At 37.3% G+C, this 18079-nt stretch overlaps 1 pseudogene; it reads left to right on the top strand.

Moving 5' to 3' along the window:
* The first annotated feature begins 8516 nt into the window (after positions 1-8516).
* On the top strand, positions 8517-17358 carry LOC126728892 (GDSL esterase/lipase At1g29670-like; annotated as a pseudogene).
* Positions 17359-18079: the final 721 nt, after the last annotated feature.

The raw sequence follows: 18079 nt of genomic DNA on the forward strand, positions 1-18079 counted from the left end.
TGAAGTTGAATCCCTTTTTTCTGAAGCATCGCAGAAGAAAGCGTCTTTGAAGACTGAACTTGATGCTGTTAGATTGAGGATGGTTGACTTGAAAACTGAGCTTGTCCAGTTAGAGCAATTATTGTCTCAAATTAAAACTCATCAAGTTGAACAAGACGATGTTGTGCAAGACTTAGAAGAACAACTTGAAGAAGTCAAATCTACCCCCGCTCTTGAAGACCAGGATATGGAGGCTTTAGAGAAGATACGATCCCTTCTGGAAGATAATCGTTCTAGCTTGAAAGATTTGAAATGGATGTCGTAATTTCTTTTGTTTTAATTTCCTTCATATATGTCAACATGCTTTCCTCTTGTACTATATTTCTTTCGTTAATCAATAAAGAAGACTTTATTTTCTGTTCCTTCATCATTTTTTTTTTTTTTTTTTTTTTTTTTTGAGACTGAACTTAGCAAAGGATACTAAGTTGCCTACGTACCCTTGAGAGGGATCAAGTCATCACGTAGTTCAAAAGATTTTTGTGTTTTTTTTTTTTTTTTTTTTTTTTTTTTTTTCTCAGGCACAAAAAGGGGGGCGCAGTGTGCAATAGTGGGTATCACCACTGATCGAACCCGAGATGGCCTCAAGGGTGACACGGGCGTCCAACCGCTACGCCACACTCGCAATTGTTAACATGGAGTGGGATTGATTTCTCTTTATTGGTACACTTTCAAGCATAGAAGCATTTGAGGAACTTCCCATTGATGGGGCCGATCTTTGCATCGTCATTGTTGATCAACTTGTGAGCTTGGTTAGTGTTTGCCCCCTGCTTGAGAGTTGGAAGTACACCATAAGCAATGGTCACATGGTTTGACCTGACAACTTCATTGAAGTCTAGATCAATCTTGTTTTCTTTGGCAAAAATGGAGGGCTCATGTGTGTAATCCTCGCCCTACGCCCCACGGTATTTCATGGGTACCAATTGCGCATAGTGGGTATTACCACTAATCGAACCCGAGACCTTGGCCTCAAGGGCGACATAGGCATCCAACCACTACGCCACACTCGCAAATGGTGTCATAAAGGGGGATTAATTTTTCTTTATTTGTACGCTTTCAAAGGTAATGGGAAGACATCATGTACCCTTGCAGCGTTATGGTGGGTAGTTTAAACTCTTACCGAGGAGCACTCCTCGATCTTCAAGCATAGAAGCGTTTGAGGAACTTCCCATTGATGGGGCCGATCCTTACACCATCATTATCAATCAACTTGTAAGCTCCATTGGTGTAGACTTCTTGCACAACATACGGTCCATCCCATTTTGAAGTGAACTTATTGCCTGTACGATGAGTTGTGATGATAGGTCTTCGAACGGCGAGGACTAAGTCACCAACTTGGAATGATCGTGGTTTGACTCTTTTATTGAATGCGCTTGAAAGACGAGCTTGATAGCATTCAAGGCGTTGTTGGGCCTCAAGCCTTTTTTCATCAAGTGCCTCTAATTCTTGCAACCTGAGCTTGGCATTTTCTTCTCCAGTCAATCCTTCTTGAATGGCAATCCGTAGTGATGGGATTTGGCGTTCTAAAGGAAGGACGGCTTCAACTCCGTAGACAAGAGAATATGGCGTTGCTTGAGTAGGCGTTCGAAATGTTGTTCGATATGCCCACAATGCTTCTCCGATTCTTTCATGCCAGTCTCGCTTTGTCTTGGATACCACTTTTTTCAACAAACTGCCAAGTGTTTTGTTAAACGCTTCAGCTAGTCCATTTGCCGGGGCATTGTACATGGAGGAGTTGTATTGCTTAAATTCAAACTTCTCACATAGCTCTGTCATCAGCCTATTGTAGAATGGTTTGCCATTATCAGTTATGATATACCGAGGGACACCATACCGATAGATCAAGTGAGTTCGAATGAAATTGACCACCGTTTCTTTCTTCACTTCCCTAAGGGGTACAGCTTCCGCCCATTTCGAGAAGTAGTCAGTTGCGGCCAAGATGTACAAGTGGCCACCGGATGAATTTGGTAATGGCCCTATTGCATCAAGTCCCCATGCATCAAAAGGCCAAGAAGCTACAGTTGGATGTAAAGGTTCTGGCGGTTGATGGATGAAGTTTGCGTGATACTGACAAGCTTCGCACTTCTTAGCGCATTCCATAGAATCTTGCACCATTGTAGGCCAATAGTAACCCATTCTTTTGATCCTATAATGTAACTTAGGACCTGACTGATGTGCGCCGCATATTCCAGAATGAGCCTCCTCTAAGGCTTGTTTAGCCTCCTTCTCTCCTAAGCAACGGAGAAACAATCCATCAAATGAACGGCGGAAGAGAGTGTCTTTATAGTAAATGAATCGAGCAGCCCTCCGCCGAATTTCAGTCTTGTGGCGTTTATCATCCGGGAGTCTTCCATGTTGAAGGTATTCAATGATCACTTGTCGCCAATCTTCTTTTTCGACAAGGCATACAGAAATGATGTTGGCTTGCTCTTCTTCTTCTTCTTCAACCACGAGAGGTACCACCCACCTTTGGGAAATAGCGACCTTGGTTGTCTCGTCTTGAGATAATGCTAAGGCAGTGGCCAAATTAGCTAAAGCATCGGCCTGTCTATTCTCCTTCCTCGGTATATGCTCCAATGTGATGACTTCAAAATTTGCTAGCAACTTCTTCGCATATTTGCAATAGGGGATGAGGTCTTCTTTCTTGACGTCATATTGCTCCAAGATTTGGTTGATAACTAATTTGGAGTCTCCCAATATCTCAAGTTGCGATATGCCCATCTCAATAGCCATCTGTAGACCAATGATCAATGCTTGATATTCGGCCACGTTGTTAGAGCAGAGTTCGCTTAATGAGAACGAGTAAAGAAGTATATGCCGTTGTGGAGAAACAAACACTACACCTGCCCCCGCTCCTTCTTGACGTGCAGCCCCATCGAAAAACGTCACCCGTGGTGGCATTACTTCAATGTAAAACACATCTTCATCTGGGAAATCATCAGAGAACTCCCAATCAGACGGAGCTGGGTGATCAGCTAAGAAATCTGCCAATACTTGTCCTTTGACAGCTTTTTGTGGAATGTATGCAAGGTCATATTGCTGAAGCAAGATTGCCCATCGAGCTATTCGACCCGAAATCACTGGCCTGGAGAGGACATATTTGATTGGGTCTGCCTTTGCTATCAAACGGACCATATATGCTTGCATGTAGTGCTCCAGTTTGTTTATGGCAAAGAAAAGAGCGAGACACATCTTTTCTATAGGAGAATAATTTAATTCAGCCCCATTGAGAGTTCGACTTAGGTAATAAAGGGCTCTTTCTTTCCCCTCTTTATTTTCTTGCGCCATAAGAGCACCTAGAGACCTTTCTTGGGCCGCAATATACAGCACCAAAGGCTTTCCTGGGATAGGAGCACCTAAAACTGGAGGATTAAGTAAGTATCTTTTGATGCATGCAAAAGCATTGCTGCAAGCCTCATCCCATTCAAAGTGTACATCCTTTTTCATCAATCTATTGAAAGGTTGACATCGACCAGCCAAATTCGAGATAAATCGTCGTATGTAGGCCAGTTTTCCCTGCAAGCCTCTAAGTTCTCGCAGATTCTTGGGCTCTGGCATTTTCTGGATTGCTTCAATTTTGGACTGGTCAATTTCAATACCGCGGTGCCTCACAATGAAACCAAGAAATTTTCCAGATGTTACGCCAAAAGCGCATTTGCGGGGGTTCATTTTAAGCTGATATTTTCTCAGTCGGGTGAACACGGATCGTAGATCTACCAGATGGTCTTCCCTCCTTTTTGTTTTAACCACCAAATCATCGACATAACACTCCATGTATTTATGAAGTACATTATCAAAGATCTTCTGCATGGCCCGTTGATAAGTAGCACCAGCATTCTTTAGTCCAAAGGGCATCACTTTGTAACAGTAAATTCCCTTAGGAGTACGGAAAGCTGTAAGCTGCTCATCCTTAGGATTCATTCGAATTTGGTTGTAACCCGAAGATCCATCCATGAAAGATAAAGCTTCATGACCAGTAGTGGCATCAACCATGACCTCAGTGATGGGTAATGGAAAATCATCCTTGGGACATGCATTGTTCAAATCACGGAAGTCAACGCACACTCGGATTTGTCCATTCTTCTTCTTGACAGGGACGATGTTAGCAATCCATTCCGGGTACTGCACTTCACGAATGAAGCCTGCTTCAATGAGCTTATTGACCTCGGTTTCTATTTGAGGGATAAGCTCTGGCCGAAAGCGTCTTTGAGCTTGTTTGACTGGGCGCACGCCTTTCTTTACTGCCAAATGGTGTAGAGCAATACTCGGATTGAGCCCAGGCATTTCCTTGTAAGTCCAAGCGAACACATCTTTGTACTCTACTAGGAGCTTGAGGTATCCTTCTTCTTCTTCAGGGGTAAGAAGCGCACTGATGAAAGTTGGTCGGGGTTCTTCAACAGTTCCTAAATTGATCTCTTTAAGTTCATCAACTGTAGCTTGTCCTCCATCTTCCAAGGCTGGAGGAGCTTCATCGACCTCTTCATTGGTTGCTTCAGCATCTGACAGTGTACCCTCTTCTATTGTAATATGAAACGAGGATGATACCTCTTCAATTTCCTCATCATGGACGGGTGACTGACTTGTATGTACAATCGTTCGTCTTTTGACTTTGAGCGATCCTTCAGTGTTGATCTCCAAGGTAAAGTTACGTTTCATGCGTGAAGGAATGCTACTGCGGATTTCATCATTGGCTCTCTTCTCCCCTTGAACGTCAAAGTTTAATGAACTTTGAGAATGACTATCAATAGGCCTTTTCGTTGCCCCCAATCGATCAAAGACTGATTTACAAGCAAGAGTGTCCTGATTTGATGTTGAACAAGTTGTATTTAGCCTGTCGAACACTGTGATTCGTGATGACGAGGGCTCGATGCGATCAAACACTGAGACATGGGGTGAAGAATGGTCTTTTCTTTGATTTGAACTTTCGCCGACCTCCACCGTTATGTATTGAGAACTCGAAGGATCGTTTCTTTTCTTGATCCATATCTGAGCTGGTTGTTCGGGAGTATAACCTAGTCCGGTCTTTGGGATAGGAATTTTATGCCCTTCAAGCCGCATTTTCCTTTGTGTTCTGCTAAGGCCATGCATCTTTTCTCCGGTGGCTTCTGGAATTAGCTTCCCTAAGTCTTCTTGTTTTGAGAAATCGTAGCCTGCTTTGGCTAACAGCCTATATGCCTTTGGGTCGAACCATTCTTTCGTCCGCTCGCTTGGTAGAATACCATGCTCTATCGAACTTTGCGAAGACCTCACGAATCCATTTAACGGCTTCGAGGGCAAAGGATTTGTGGATGAAGTTAAAGGCATGACATGATTTTCTTTCAATATGGCTACATCCTTCATCGTGAGCTTTGCAGGTCTCGACATATCTTTTGTAGGTTGAAGGCATTCCGCGAATGGTGATTGTCCATTCTTGCGATGTGATAATGGTATATACCGAAGGAATGGTTCTGGACCTTTCTTTGGGGAAGAGATGTCCTTTTTGGCGATGAATTTAACATGCTCCTTTTCATCTTGTTTACCTTTCTTTCATCTTGTTTACCTTTCATAGACGGGATCTCAACTGGAAGAACCTCGTTAGAAATGTCTTCTTTTGCATAAAATTTTGCATCAGCAAAATGAGCTTCAGTTTCTGCAAAAGGCTTTAAATCGGCATCGACCTTTTTTATTCCATTTTGAAAGAACTTGAAGCATTGATGCAAGGTTGATGGCACTATTCCATTTTCATGGATCCAAGGACGTCCTAACAACATGTTGTAGGTCGTCTTAGTGTCAATGACGTGGAACAAGACGTTGCTTTTCAATTCTCCAATGGATAATTCTAGGTGGATTAGGCCGATTGCACGTTGTCCTCCTTGATTAAAACCTTGGATGACCAAACGACTGTGTGATAATTCTTCCATAGTAAAACCCAGTCGTTTCATGGTCATTTTTGGAAGTATGTTAACAGCTGAACCTCCATCAACAAGGACACGCTCGATCCTTTGTTTACGAGCATAACCAGAGACATAGAGTGGGCGATTGTGGGGCTTAGAGCCTAACAATAGATCCTCATCAGTGAAAGTCAAATCTGGAGAGCATGCGTAACATCCCTGTGTTTGTTGAAGCGTATTGGTATGAAGGGCGTATATCTCTGGCTCCTCAAGAGCTCGGGTGAGCACTTCTTTTGGTGATGTAGAGGATTGCAAGGGTTCAACTTCATCGACCTGAGATTGGAGTTCCTCCAAAGCTGATAAGGTCTCTTTTGGATCATCATGGTTAACGTCCTCCTTTTCGTCCTGGATTTCGCAACGAGAAACTGTGTGGACGGCCTCAGCTGAGTTATTTTGAAAGAATTTTTTGGGGAAGAATTCTTCCAATGTGATGAGATTTCGAGATTTTTGGGTTTGTGCTGAATCTTCATATACTTTTGTTCCCAGTCTCCTTTGCCTCTTATCACTCATTCTTTTTGACCAAGGCTGAATCTGGTTTTGTGCTCTTTTGGACTCTTGGGTGATCAAATGAAGAGGGAATGCTCGTTTCTTCTTCCATCTCTTGCGAACAACCATTGTCCAACCTTCTTCCTCATCCGTCGTTGACCTTTTATCATCGTTTGAACTATAATGAGGTGCTTTTTGTGAGAGCTGAACTTGAACCGGTTCTAAAGAACCAAAATGGATGAGCGTGGTATTTGCCCCTTGCTTAGTATTTGGAGACAGGGAACTAGATAACTCACAAGAAAACGTGACCAGGTTTGACTGAGCAACATCATTAAAATCCAAGTCGATTTTCCTTTCCTTGGCTAGCTTCATGATGAGTTCTTTAAGAACAAAGCATTTTTGGATTGGATGACTTATGATGCGATGATACCTACAATAGTTCGGGTCATCAACTTTTCTCATCTCTTCCGGTCGTTTGCATTCTGGCAATTCAATTAATTTCAACTTGAGCAGTTGTTCTAGCATTTCAGGCATATCGGCGTCTAGGAAAGGATAGACCTTTTGTTCCCATTCCTTAAGTGATGAGCGACGCGTCTCACGTTGTTGACCTCCTTCAGGCCTCTTTTCATTGGCCTTCACATTTTTTGTTGAAATTTTGATTGGGGCAGGATTGACATTCATTGAGTCTTTGATATTACTTTTTGTATTCCTGTCATTTTTCCTTATTTCCCGTCTTTCTTTCCTTTCTTCAGGTACGGGAGGTTTCGTATTTCCATGGCTGGAAATACTTAATTCCATGTCATGCGCACGAGTTGCTAACTCTTCAAATGTTCGAGGCTTTACCCCTTGAAGGATGTAAAGAAGTCCCCAATGCATGCCTTGGATGCACATCTCTATAGCAGATATTTCAGTAAGTCTATCCTTGCAGTCTAGACTCAAAGAACGCCACCGATTGATATAATCAACGACGGGCTCATCCTTCCACTGTTTAGTATTGGTAAGCTCCATCATGCTTACTGTGCGTCGTGTGCTGTAGAATCGGTTGAGAAACTCCCTTTCAAGTTGTTCCCAGCTATCGATTGATTCAGGCTCTAAGTCTGTATACCAATCAAAGGCATTCCCTTTTAGTGAACGGACAAACTGCTTTACAAAGAGGCCTGCTTGAGTCCCTGCATTCTCGCAAGTTTCCACAAAGTGAGCAATGTGTTGCTTAGGGTTTCCTTTGCCATCAAATTGCAATAACTTAGGAGGTTGATACCCATTTGGCATTCTCATATTATCTATGCGCTTTGTATAGGGTTTGGAATATATGAGAGAACTTGTGGAAGAACCTCCATATTGTGCTCGAATGGTGTTTGTAATCATATCCTGCAGTTGTTGGACAGATATTGAGGCCATTGAGGTGGAATGTCCATGTTGAGAAGTGCCTTCACCTCCTTTTCCTCTATCACCTTTGGCGTTTTCTCCTTTGGGGGTAAAGCCAGGTGGCGGCTCAAGGCCAAGACTTGATTAACCTGTCTCTTGTACCTCCAGCTTATTCATTAGGGTTGCAATTTTGACATCCTTTTCTTCAAGTGCCTTTGTGAGAAGGATGACCCTTTGTTTCATTTCAGCCATCTTTTCTTCCATCGTAGAGGTATTAGTCATCATTACTGGCATGACCTCTATAGATGACGGGGAAAATGATGAAACAGGATGAGTCAATGGTACTTCACTCCTTAAGTTTCTCATCACGGGTGAAGAGTTGATAGAAAAGGTCTTTGTTGGGGATGATTCATTACTGGTCTCCAAATCTTTCGAGGCAGATGAATCTTTAGTGGTAGTTTTCCTATTTGCAAGAAAGTCTAGAGAGGTAACAGCAGGAGGTTGGCTTTCTTGGATTGGTTGAGGTTGGAGTCGATCAAGAGCTTTGGACCGACTGCGAGTGATTGGGCCGACATACTCATCAGCACTGGAATCATCAACCACTGACTTTCGGACATTCTTGCTAGAGGCCATTGAAGCTAGTAGCAAAATGATGTCGAATTTCTTTTCTTTTGAAGGAGGAAGAGATGAGAGGCAGAGATGTCCCACTGGGCGTGCCAGAATTTGTAAGCGACTAAATTTCTAGTTTGAAATTAATCAAACAAGTAAAATAGTTTCACAAATGCGAATTTCGTATTGATGATTGTGTGGTACAATTCTCTGGAATTACAAAAGAGTGATCCTCTGATTCGATCTCCTTGCAAAACTTATTGATTAGATTTATGGTAATGTGGATTTGACTTGAACACAAAATATCCTTCAATTTGGTTGAGGGATGGATTGAAGATTACTGAAACGGAATTACAATGAATCTCTGGCTATGAGCTTGCTTAGAAATCCTTTGTCCTTCGCGTTCTTCGTGTTCTTCGTGCGTTCTTCGTCTTCGAAGGTTTTGTGGTGGAAGTTCTTCGGAGCTTTAGAGGCTTGAATCCGTTGAGCTTCAATGATTTGTGATTTATTGATGTTTTCAGACACTTTTGGCTGGATTCCTGTGAACTTTAAGATCTAGGCAGATGATCTGGATGATTCTGCTTTGAATGTTCTCCGATTTTGGGGTTGAAGTTCTTGAAGGCTTTGAGGCTTGATCTTCACAGAGCTTCTTCACTTCTAAAATTTTTTTGGTCCCCTCAAATGTCTCAGGAAGGCTTCTATTTATAGGAGTTTTGGGGTGGGTGAGCGACACGTGGCGGAGCTTGATTGGTGACACATGTCACAGCTTGATTGGTCCGCTTAAGTCATCGCTTACACGTGCGAGGCTGCTTGAGTCATCGCTTACACGTGCGCTGATGCGTGATTGGCTCTTGCATGACACTTGGCAAATTTCTGTTGGCTTCTGAATAGTGATAGCAAAACCTAGCAGCAATACATGGTGTTCTGTAATTGGCTGTATTTTGTGGACTTGATAATGTGATGTGTCAGCTTGTGATAGGTCGGGAATTTTCCCTCTCTACAGATGGTAAGATAATCTTTATGGAATCCTTTCGTTTCTAGTATCACAGCTGTTGGGATTGGGCATTAATGGGCGAATGACATTATTTTTAGGACATGTGTCAACCTGCTAGAGCTTCTGCAGAAGTTGTTTGCAACTTCCGCTGGAGCTGTTTTAGCTTTTGCAGAAGCTGTTCCAGCTTCCGCTGGAGCTGTTACAGCTTGTGCAGAAGCTGTTCCAACTTCCACTGGAGTCATTTTTAGTATTTTCGGCTAAGTTTTCTCTTTTGGAAAATTATATGCATAGTCCATATATAATTTTGGTAAGTAATAGACTAGTTGATTGATATTTGATGAAGTTTTAGAGATGTAATTATGGTCTTTTTGTATTTCGACCAAATCTTGGAGAGTAAGGAGAGGATTTTAAAGCTAGATATGAGATATTAATATATATTTAGCCATGTGCTTGGAATTGATTTATATGAATATAATAATATAACTAATATGGAATGATATAATTATATTTTAAAACTTATATTATATGATGGACATTAATTTTTATGTAAAGAGCATGTGGGGTTTTATCATTTTAAGTGTTATGTGATATGAGAGGCTTACCAAATGTTACCTATTGCACACTGACCCGTAGGTGTTCAAGGAATTGGGGAAGACATGCCAAGCAACATGCTTTCCTTTATCAACTTTGAAGGAGCTTTACTGAACATACTTCTTGGCCCTCCAAACCACGACTCCCAAAATTCCCCCGATGAGACTTATAAGCTTGGATCATGAGCCAAAAAATGAGATGATGTGCTATGAGCTTGAACCATGGGCTTTGTCGTATTTTTGTGTAAATATGGGCTCTTTTGGACTTTAGAAGAGATTTTCCCAAAATCCATGATAGTGTTGACGTGGTGTGGGTCACCAATGAAATGAATCCATGTGGTGTGAAAAATTTGTTCTCAACAATCATTAAGGCTAAAATGCAAACTACACCCGTAAATTTTGGAAATATTTAGATTTTACACCTTAACGTTTTAGAATTTGAATTTTACTTCATAAAATTTTATTCTGTTTGCATCAACAACCTATTCGTCTATATTTTCCGTTAAGTACTACATAAACTTGCCACGTTTGTTTAGTTTGTCTAATAAAATGATGCTGAATCATTGTTTTAGCCTAAAAGAATTTAAATAATTAAAAATGACATGGCATAATAAAAATGACATGACATCTTTTTATTGGATGAACTAAACAAGTGTGGCAAACTTGTGGCACTTAACAAAAAATATGAATGTTATTTATTTTTTTTAAAAGCCATTTTTAAAAAATGGGTCATGTCATTGGTTAGATGGGATGAGTTGGGTCAGGTCAACCTGTAAAAAAAATGGTCGGATCATAGGTCAATTTGTTTGAGGTCCAGGTTAAAAATTTGTAAATGGTAGAGTACACAGCAGAATACAAAAAATGGAACAGAAGATTTTGAGTTTGATCTCCATTCCACGGCCACCAATAAAATCGTAACTGAATTCTTCAAATACCATGTATTTTAATTTGTACCCTCCTCATGGTGACATATGCATTCTCATGCATCAACCACAACATCATGTCACACTTTTGTCATCATTCTCAAACTTCTACTCTTTGATCTCATTTGCCCATAACTGAGTCAGTTGTTGCCAACAGACTAAATGATTATATGCACAACCGGCTCTGGGTTTTGAACTCATTATCATCCTGCATTCAATTCTAAAGAGGAGTTACTATATGAGTCAATTCTCATTACTAATTTATTGGTAAAGCTTGCACACAGATTTATAAGAGATCTTGCTCAATCCACTGTTTCAACTGAAAAGCAAAAGGTTACAATTCTTGTGTTATTACGCGTTAAGTCCTTTGGACTAATTCCTTACAAGAGATATAATTTTTTTAGTACTATAAAAAAAAAAAATATATATATATATATATCATTGTTTTAGATGTTTAAATTCAAAGATTTGAAAAAATATATTAATTTTTTTAGTGAAAAATGGAATTGATAGAAATTTAAATTGAAATATTAGGGGTTATATTATTGATTAAATAAAAGTACACAACTATAAGAATTACTTTATAATTTAAAACCATTTCTTTAATCAAATTACAATTGAGCTTTATCTTTATGTCATCTTAGTATAATTTTATAAATTTTTTATATAAAAAGCTATTTTCTGATATTAATTAAATAAGTTAATATCAGCTTTGAGTAGTAATCTCAAGCAAATTAACAGAAAAATCATACTATTTTTTGTTTCTTATATATTATTAAATTCATAATATTAGTTGTACACATATATTATGAAAAATACCAAAAGCCTTATTGCTCAACTAGTATTTTCTTGTTATATTTCTAAATAGAAAACATGCAATTTTTCAACGTAATTTGAGTTTTGAATGTAATATACAAACAAAATTTTTTTATTTTCAAAAAATGCATACATTACATGTACATATATACTTTTGTCATTCTATCACCATTCTTTCTATTATATCATTCCAACTTGTTCATTGGCCTATTTTATTTCCTCCTCTTATATACGTATTCATCCTTGGCTTCGAATTCAGAATACAAAGGCTCTTGGTTCATTCCTCCTATCTTGCTTCATCTTCTCCTACCTTTTCTCTTTCCCTATCTCATTTGCTTTTCCATTGTAGTTTTCTTTGTCAATGGAAAGGGGGCTTAAGATATTGTATGTGACATGTATTCTATTGTTAACATACGTGCAATCTCCAGTTCATGGAGAGCAGCAAGTACCTTGCTACTTTATCTTTGGAGACTCACTAGTTGATAATGTTAGGTTCTAAGACTTTAGGTTTAAATGTATTAGAACTTCATTATGTAATGTTGATAAACCATGATTAAAATGTTTAGTCTTGTTTTAGACTCGCTCAAAGTATTTGTATATAAAGTTGGAATCGAGTAATTGCAGAAAATTACTATTGACTTTCTGCAAGGATCGATCAATCGAAAATTAGACTCGATCGATCAAAACTCGTGCAAATTATTATTTTTTTATTTTTTTTATTTTTTTTTGCAAATTTTCCAACTCAGCTTAAGCTCGTTTGACGTGTAGGGTTTTATGTTTTTTCTTAAGTATAAAAGGAAAAACCCTAGCCACGTTTTATAGTTGTTATTTATGCCATGTGTATCAATCGATCTTTTGTAAGATCTAGAAGTATTTGCCTTCATACACACTTAGGGTTTCCAATCTCAAGATTGATGTCGAGAGCTTGGTGATCGTTTCAATTGCTGCATAAAGAGTTTAAAGAGAACACAAGTGAGAGTACTTGTGGTTGCTATGAATCCAAGAAAGAAGTAGTCCATGGACTCGGAGCTGTCACATGGTCATGGTAGTAAGTTTCCTACTCGAGGTAGCAATAGGATGTTAGTGGTCTAAGTTGCTATTGTGTAAACTTCAATTCTTTCATAGTGGATCTGTTTTACCTTGAGAATAGCTAGGTTAAATCTTCCCTAGGTTTTTTACCGGTTTAGTTTTCTTGGATTATCATATAGTTGTGTTATTTATTTTCCGCATTGTTTCAATGATATGATTTATCTGTGTTAACCTAGATTTGCATAATTTACCTAAGTTAATTACTTGACTAAATAACTAGGTTAATCTGTTTAAGGGGTCTAAAAACGTATAGATAATGGAAACAATAATGGCCTTGCAACAAGGGCTAAAGCTAATTTCTCACCATATGGAATTGATTTTCCCTATGGGCCAACAGGAAGATTTTGCAATGGCCGAACCATGGCTGATATCATAGGTCTCTTTCTTTAATGATTAATTTTATTATTTCTGAGTGCTATATTGAAGTTTTTTTATTCTTTATTTTTCTTTAATTACTTGATAGCTAACTTTAAAGTTTTCTAACATGTGAATAGGAGATTTTAACTCTTGAGTTAGTAAACACTACACAAAACGAAGGACATATTTAGTACATGAATATGATGCTTACATGAGAAAAGAGTTGGTATTTTAAGAAATACAAAAATTGGAATGGAATAAAAAAAATAAGATATAACTAATGACCAATCATGTTGCTGTTACTAGGGGTATTCGCAGTGCGGTATGGTGCGGTTTTAGTTCATTTTTAGCACCGCACTTTGCGGTGCGGTTTAGATAAAACCATAATTGCACCGCACTTTATTTTTGCGGTCACATGTGCAGTGCGGTGTGGTACAGTTTAGAGTTTAGCCAACACCATAACCGCACTGCATCTCATTTTTGCGGTTACATGTGCGATACTATGTATAAGATGCAGTTTGAAGTTGGTATATTTTTCAAATTTTGGATTTTTCCTACTCAACCCAAAACTGATTTTTCCCCTTTTTTTGGGCCAAATTTTAAATTATTGAGCTAGTTTTTCTTTATTTTGGGTTGGCTTTTCTAGTCAATACTTGCTAGGGTTATTAAACATTTTTTTTTTTGAAAACTAGGGTTATTAAACTATCAATAATATATTTAATATTAAAAATAAATAAATATATTAATATATAGAGAGGGTGCGGTGCGGTGCGGTTTGTGCGGTTTTCTTATTATAAAATTGCAAACCGCACTGCACCATGCGGTGCACTATTACTTGCGGTGCGGTGCGGTTATACTATTTTGTGGGTGGTTTTGGTGCGGTTTTTGCAGTTTGTGCGGTTTATGCGGTTTGGTGAACACTCCTACTTGTTACCCTAATTAATGATGAACCTATTACTACTCTTAAGTGTATGTTGTTGTTGTTATTGTTATTATTATTATTATTATTATTTAATTGATAGATAGACGAGATTTGATCAAAATCTTCTTCGATAATAAACTTTTTCCCGGTTAAGTTAGTTGGAGTCCACAACTATATATTGTTATAAGAATCTTATAATTTGTTCAAATATGATGAGGAGCGTTGCCACTTTTAGACACACAAAAAGTTTCAACGAGTTTTAGGAAGTTTGAGTGTGCATGAACCAATGAAAATCAATCCGACCGTTTGACTCGACTATCTGCTTCATGGTCGATTTTTTAGGCCTAAAAAGGAGGAGTTATTTTACACAAAATTGCCAGCTAATTAACTGTGCCCTTTCTTCTTACAGCTGAACTTCTTGGATTTGAAAATTATATTCCGTCCTTTGCAACTGCAAGTGGCCAAGACATACTCAAAGGAGTTAATTATGCATCCGCTGCAGCTGGAATTCGCAGTGAATCTGGACAACAAATGGTAACATACCTATACCCACTTGCCTCTCAAAGTTGCTTGCTATATATATATATATATATATATAGAGAGAGAGAGAGAGAGAGAGAGAGAGAGAGCTAGCTAGCTCTTAATTATAATGGGTACAATCTTTAACCTATAAACTCAATATTTACTACTTTACTTTATTCCATATACTAAATATTTGTGCATAATTTTAAGACAATAAAACATGAAATTAAATCATTTGATAGATGAGATAATTATTAATCTCTGATCATCTTATAAATAAGAATATTATATATGTTGGAATTTTTGGAAGCATGACTACTTAGTACTTAATTTTATTCAGCTTGTAGAGTCCTATACTAATCTAACAAATAAATATCTTCAGTTACATCTTTAATGTTTTGCTCTATACTCCACCAACTGGAATATGACACATGTTTTTATCTTTTTTAATAAGGGAAAAAAAAGAAGAACATATAGCATACTATCATTGATAAAGTATAGAGTGGAACACTCATGAGATAGATGATTTTTATTGCTGACCAAATGTCAACTATGACAACCTTTAAATAAAACAAGGGATGAGGATGTAATTAAAAAAAAAAACAAATGCTTTGTGTACCATAATACATATTTGTTATGTCTCACACACAGTGCTCGGATTAGCATGGATGCACAGTTAGAAAATCACCTTACTACAGTCTCACGTATTGCTGCTATATTCAGAGACAACAACGCAACCGCGAATTACCTAAGCAATTAAGTGCATATACTCAGTCGGAATGGGCAAAAATGATTACACTAACAACTACTTCATGCCACAGTTTTACCCAACAAGTCACCTCTACACCCCAGATCAATATGCTACAGTTCTTGTTAATCAATATTCTCAACAATTAAGGGTTAGGTGCTTTCCTTGACTGATTTTGTATGATTTATATTATCAAATATAAATTTTTTATCCCACTTTTATAGTGGTTTCACGCTTTACTAATTGCAGCCTATCACACACACACACATATATATATATATAGTTAGTTAGTTAGTTAGTTTAGAATGGAAAACACATGAACTATTGTAGTTGCTTAAGTATAAAGTAGAATACTGAAATTGGGACAAATGAGTTTTATTCAAGAGTTACTAGTATTTTTTACAACGGTTGACATGAGAAATTGATTGGAATAACATCATTTTCACAGGCATTGATATCACTTTTGTTAGAATCAATCATGATATTTTATCTCAGCATTTGTGAACAATATTTTGAAAATTGTTATGTCTATATATTATCATTTGATTTCGAGGATTCTAGCCTATTTATTTTAAGGTGAAAAACTGTTGGGGTTTCGTATAATTTGCCTCTTTCTTGAAGCCAGGCTTTGTACAGACTTGAAGCAAGGAAGATAGCACTTTTTGGGTTGGGTCAATTAGGCTGTACTCCATTTGAAATGGCTAGGTATGGCACAAATGGCTCATCGTGTGTAGATATCATCAACAATGCAGTCCAAATCTTTAACAACAGGCTTAAATCACTCGTTGATGACCTCAACAACAGTCTAAGTGGTGCAACATTTATTTATGTGAACACTTACAGTTTGGCTGCAGGAGATGCTTCATCTGCTGGTATATAGATTAAAACTTTTATTTTATTATGTAATTTAAGGGGTGTAACAAATTAAACTTTATACAATTAAAAAGTAACAAATTTAATCTTGATGTTTTGAAAGTTGAAACCTGACAAATTAAATCCTATAATATAAAAAGTTAATAAATTAAATCTTGTGGTTATTTTAAAAAGTAACAAATTAAACCTTACTCCATTTAAATGGAACTGTATTGTGTTTTGGAGTCTAAAATCGGCTAGGGACTTAATATATTATATTTTGAAATTTCAACATTTAATTTGTTACTTTTGTAACTATAAAACCTTACTCCATTTAAATGGAACTGTATTGTGTTTTGGAGTCTAAAATCGGCTAGGGACTTAATATATTATATTTTGAAATTTCAACATTTAATTTGTTACTTTTGTAACTATAAAATTTAATTTGTAATTCTTTTAAAATTCAAGTTTAATTTGTTACTTTCTTAAATTATAGGGGTATAAATTGCAATTTTTTTCTTTTACTTTTCATATAAATAAGTGGGATAGTAAGAGTAATATCATCTTGAAAGGTGGCCGATTGGATACGATAGCAAGAGTAACCATTCAATGTTTCGAAGTGTAAGATTTTATCATCTCACATAATGGTGAGTTCTGTTAATTAAATCTGCAATAGAACTCACAAATATATACCATGCATCATGCATGTGAAAGGAAACAACATTGCTAGCATGCAGAGAATTCTACATTTTTTCCAGATTGTAATGGGTGTTGAGAAGTGCATTGACTTGGTAAGCCAAGATATTTAAGACAATAGTTGCATTATGGTAGGAAATCTTGTATATATATATCTTTTAAGAAGAAAAGGTTAATGTGTTAGTGATCTTGTTGTCAATTTCAGGTCTTACAATCGCAAACAAGCCATGCTGTGAAGTAGAGACGGGGATGGTAACATGTGTTCCTTTAAGCACTCCATGTAGTAACAGGACTCAGTATGTGTTTTGGGATATGTTGCATCCTACAGAGGTGGCGAATTTGATTTTTGCAGGAAAAGCATACAACGCTCGATCACAATCTGACACTTACCCAATTGATATTCATCACCTAGCTCAACTCTAAGGAAGGATATGATAGTTGGAACAGTAGATCGAAAGAATTTTTCATAGTTATCAATAAGTCTACAGACACAACTTTTTTCATAAATGTTGAGGTGGCAAGCTATTGATGATAGATAATAAAATGATGTCAATAATATGTGAAAATCGGAGATTGTGTATATAGCATCAATAATTGTTCCTTCAAGTTGTGTTTTCTTTCATTGAAACACTATGCTTCTGTACTTGGTGGACATTTTTATGTGATGTAGATCTTGCTTAACAGAAGAATAAAAGAAGTGAAAAAGCCTCCATTGCATCTACTTTTTTTATTTAGTAATTGTTACATCAAATGGATCGGAGGAGTGAGGATACAAATTATATTTCTTCTCATATGGAAGACTAAAGGCACTTTTGATAAACTATATGGAGGTTATGTTAAGAATAATCATCTTTATTATTGAGAATAAAAAATGTTGTAATAGAAGAATAAGTATTGCTATTCATAAATTCAATTGTTACATATGAAAAGTTCATAAAAGATGACGCATATGTAACGTTTGTATTTTTTTTGGAAATATATTAATTTAAAATGTTGTTATATGTATTAAGGAAAAACTATTACAAACATTCGAACATCATATAAAGTATGCAAAGAATAAAAAGTTTCTATCAAGTACATAACTAGAGATTCATTGTATTTCCGTTTCAATCTCAATATGCTTTCCTATCAAAGTGGAGGACAT

Source organism: Quercus robur, chromosome 5 (genome assembly GCF_932294415.1).
Source record: "Quercus robur chromosome 5, dhQueRobu3.1, whole genome shotgun sequence".
Classification (NCBI taxonomy): Eukaryota; Viridiplantae; Streptophyta; class Magnoliopsida; order Fagales; family Fagaceae; genus Quercus; species Quercus robur.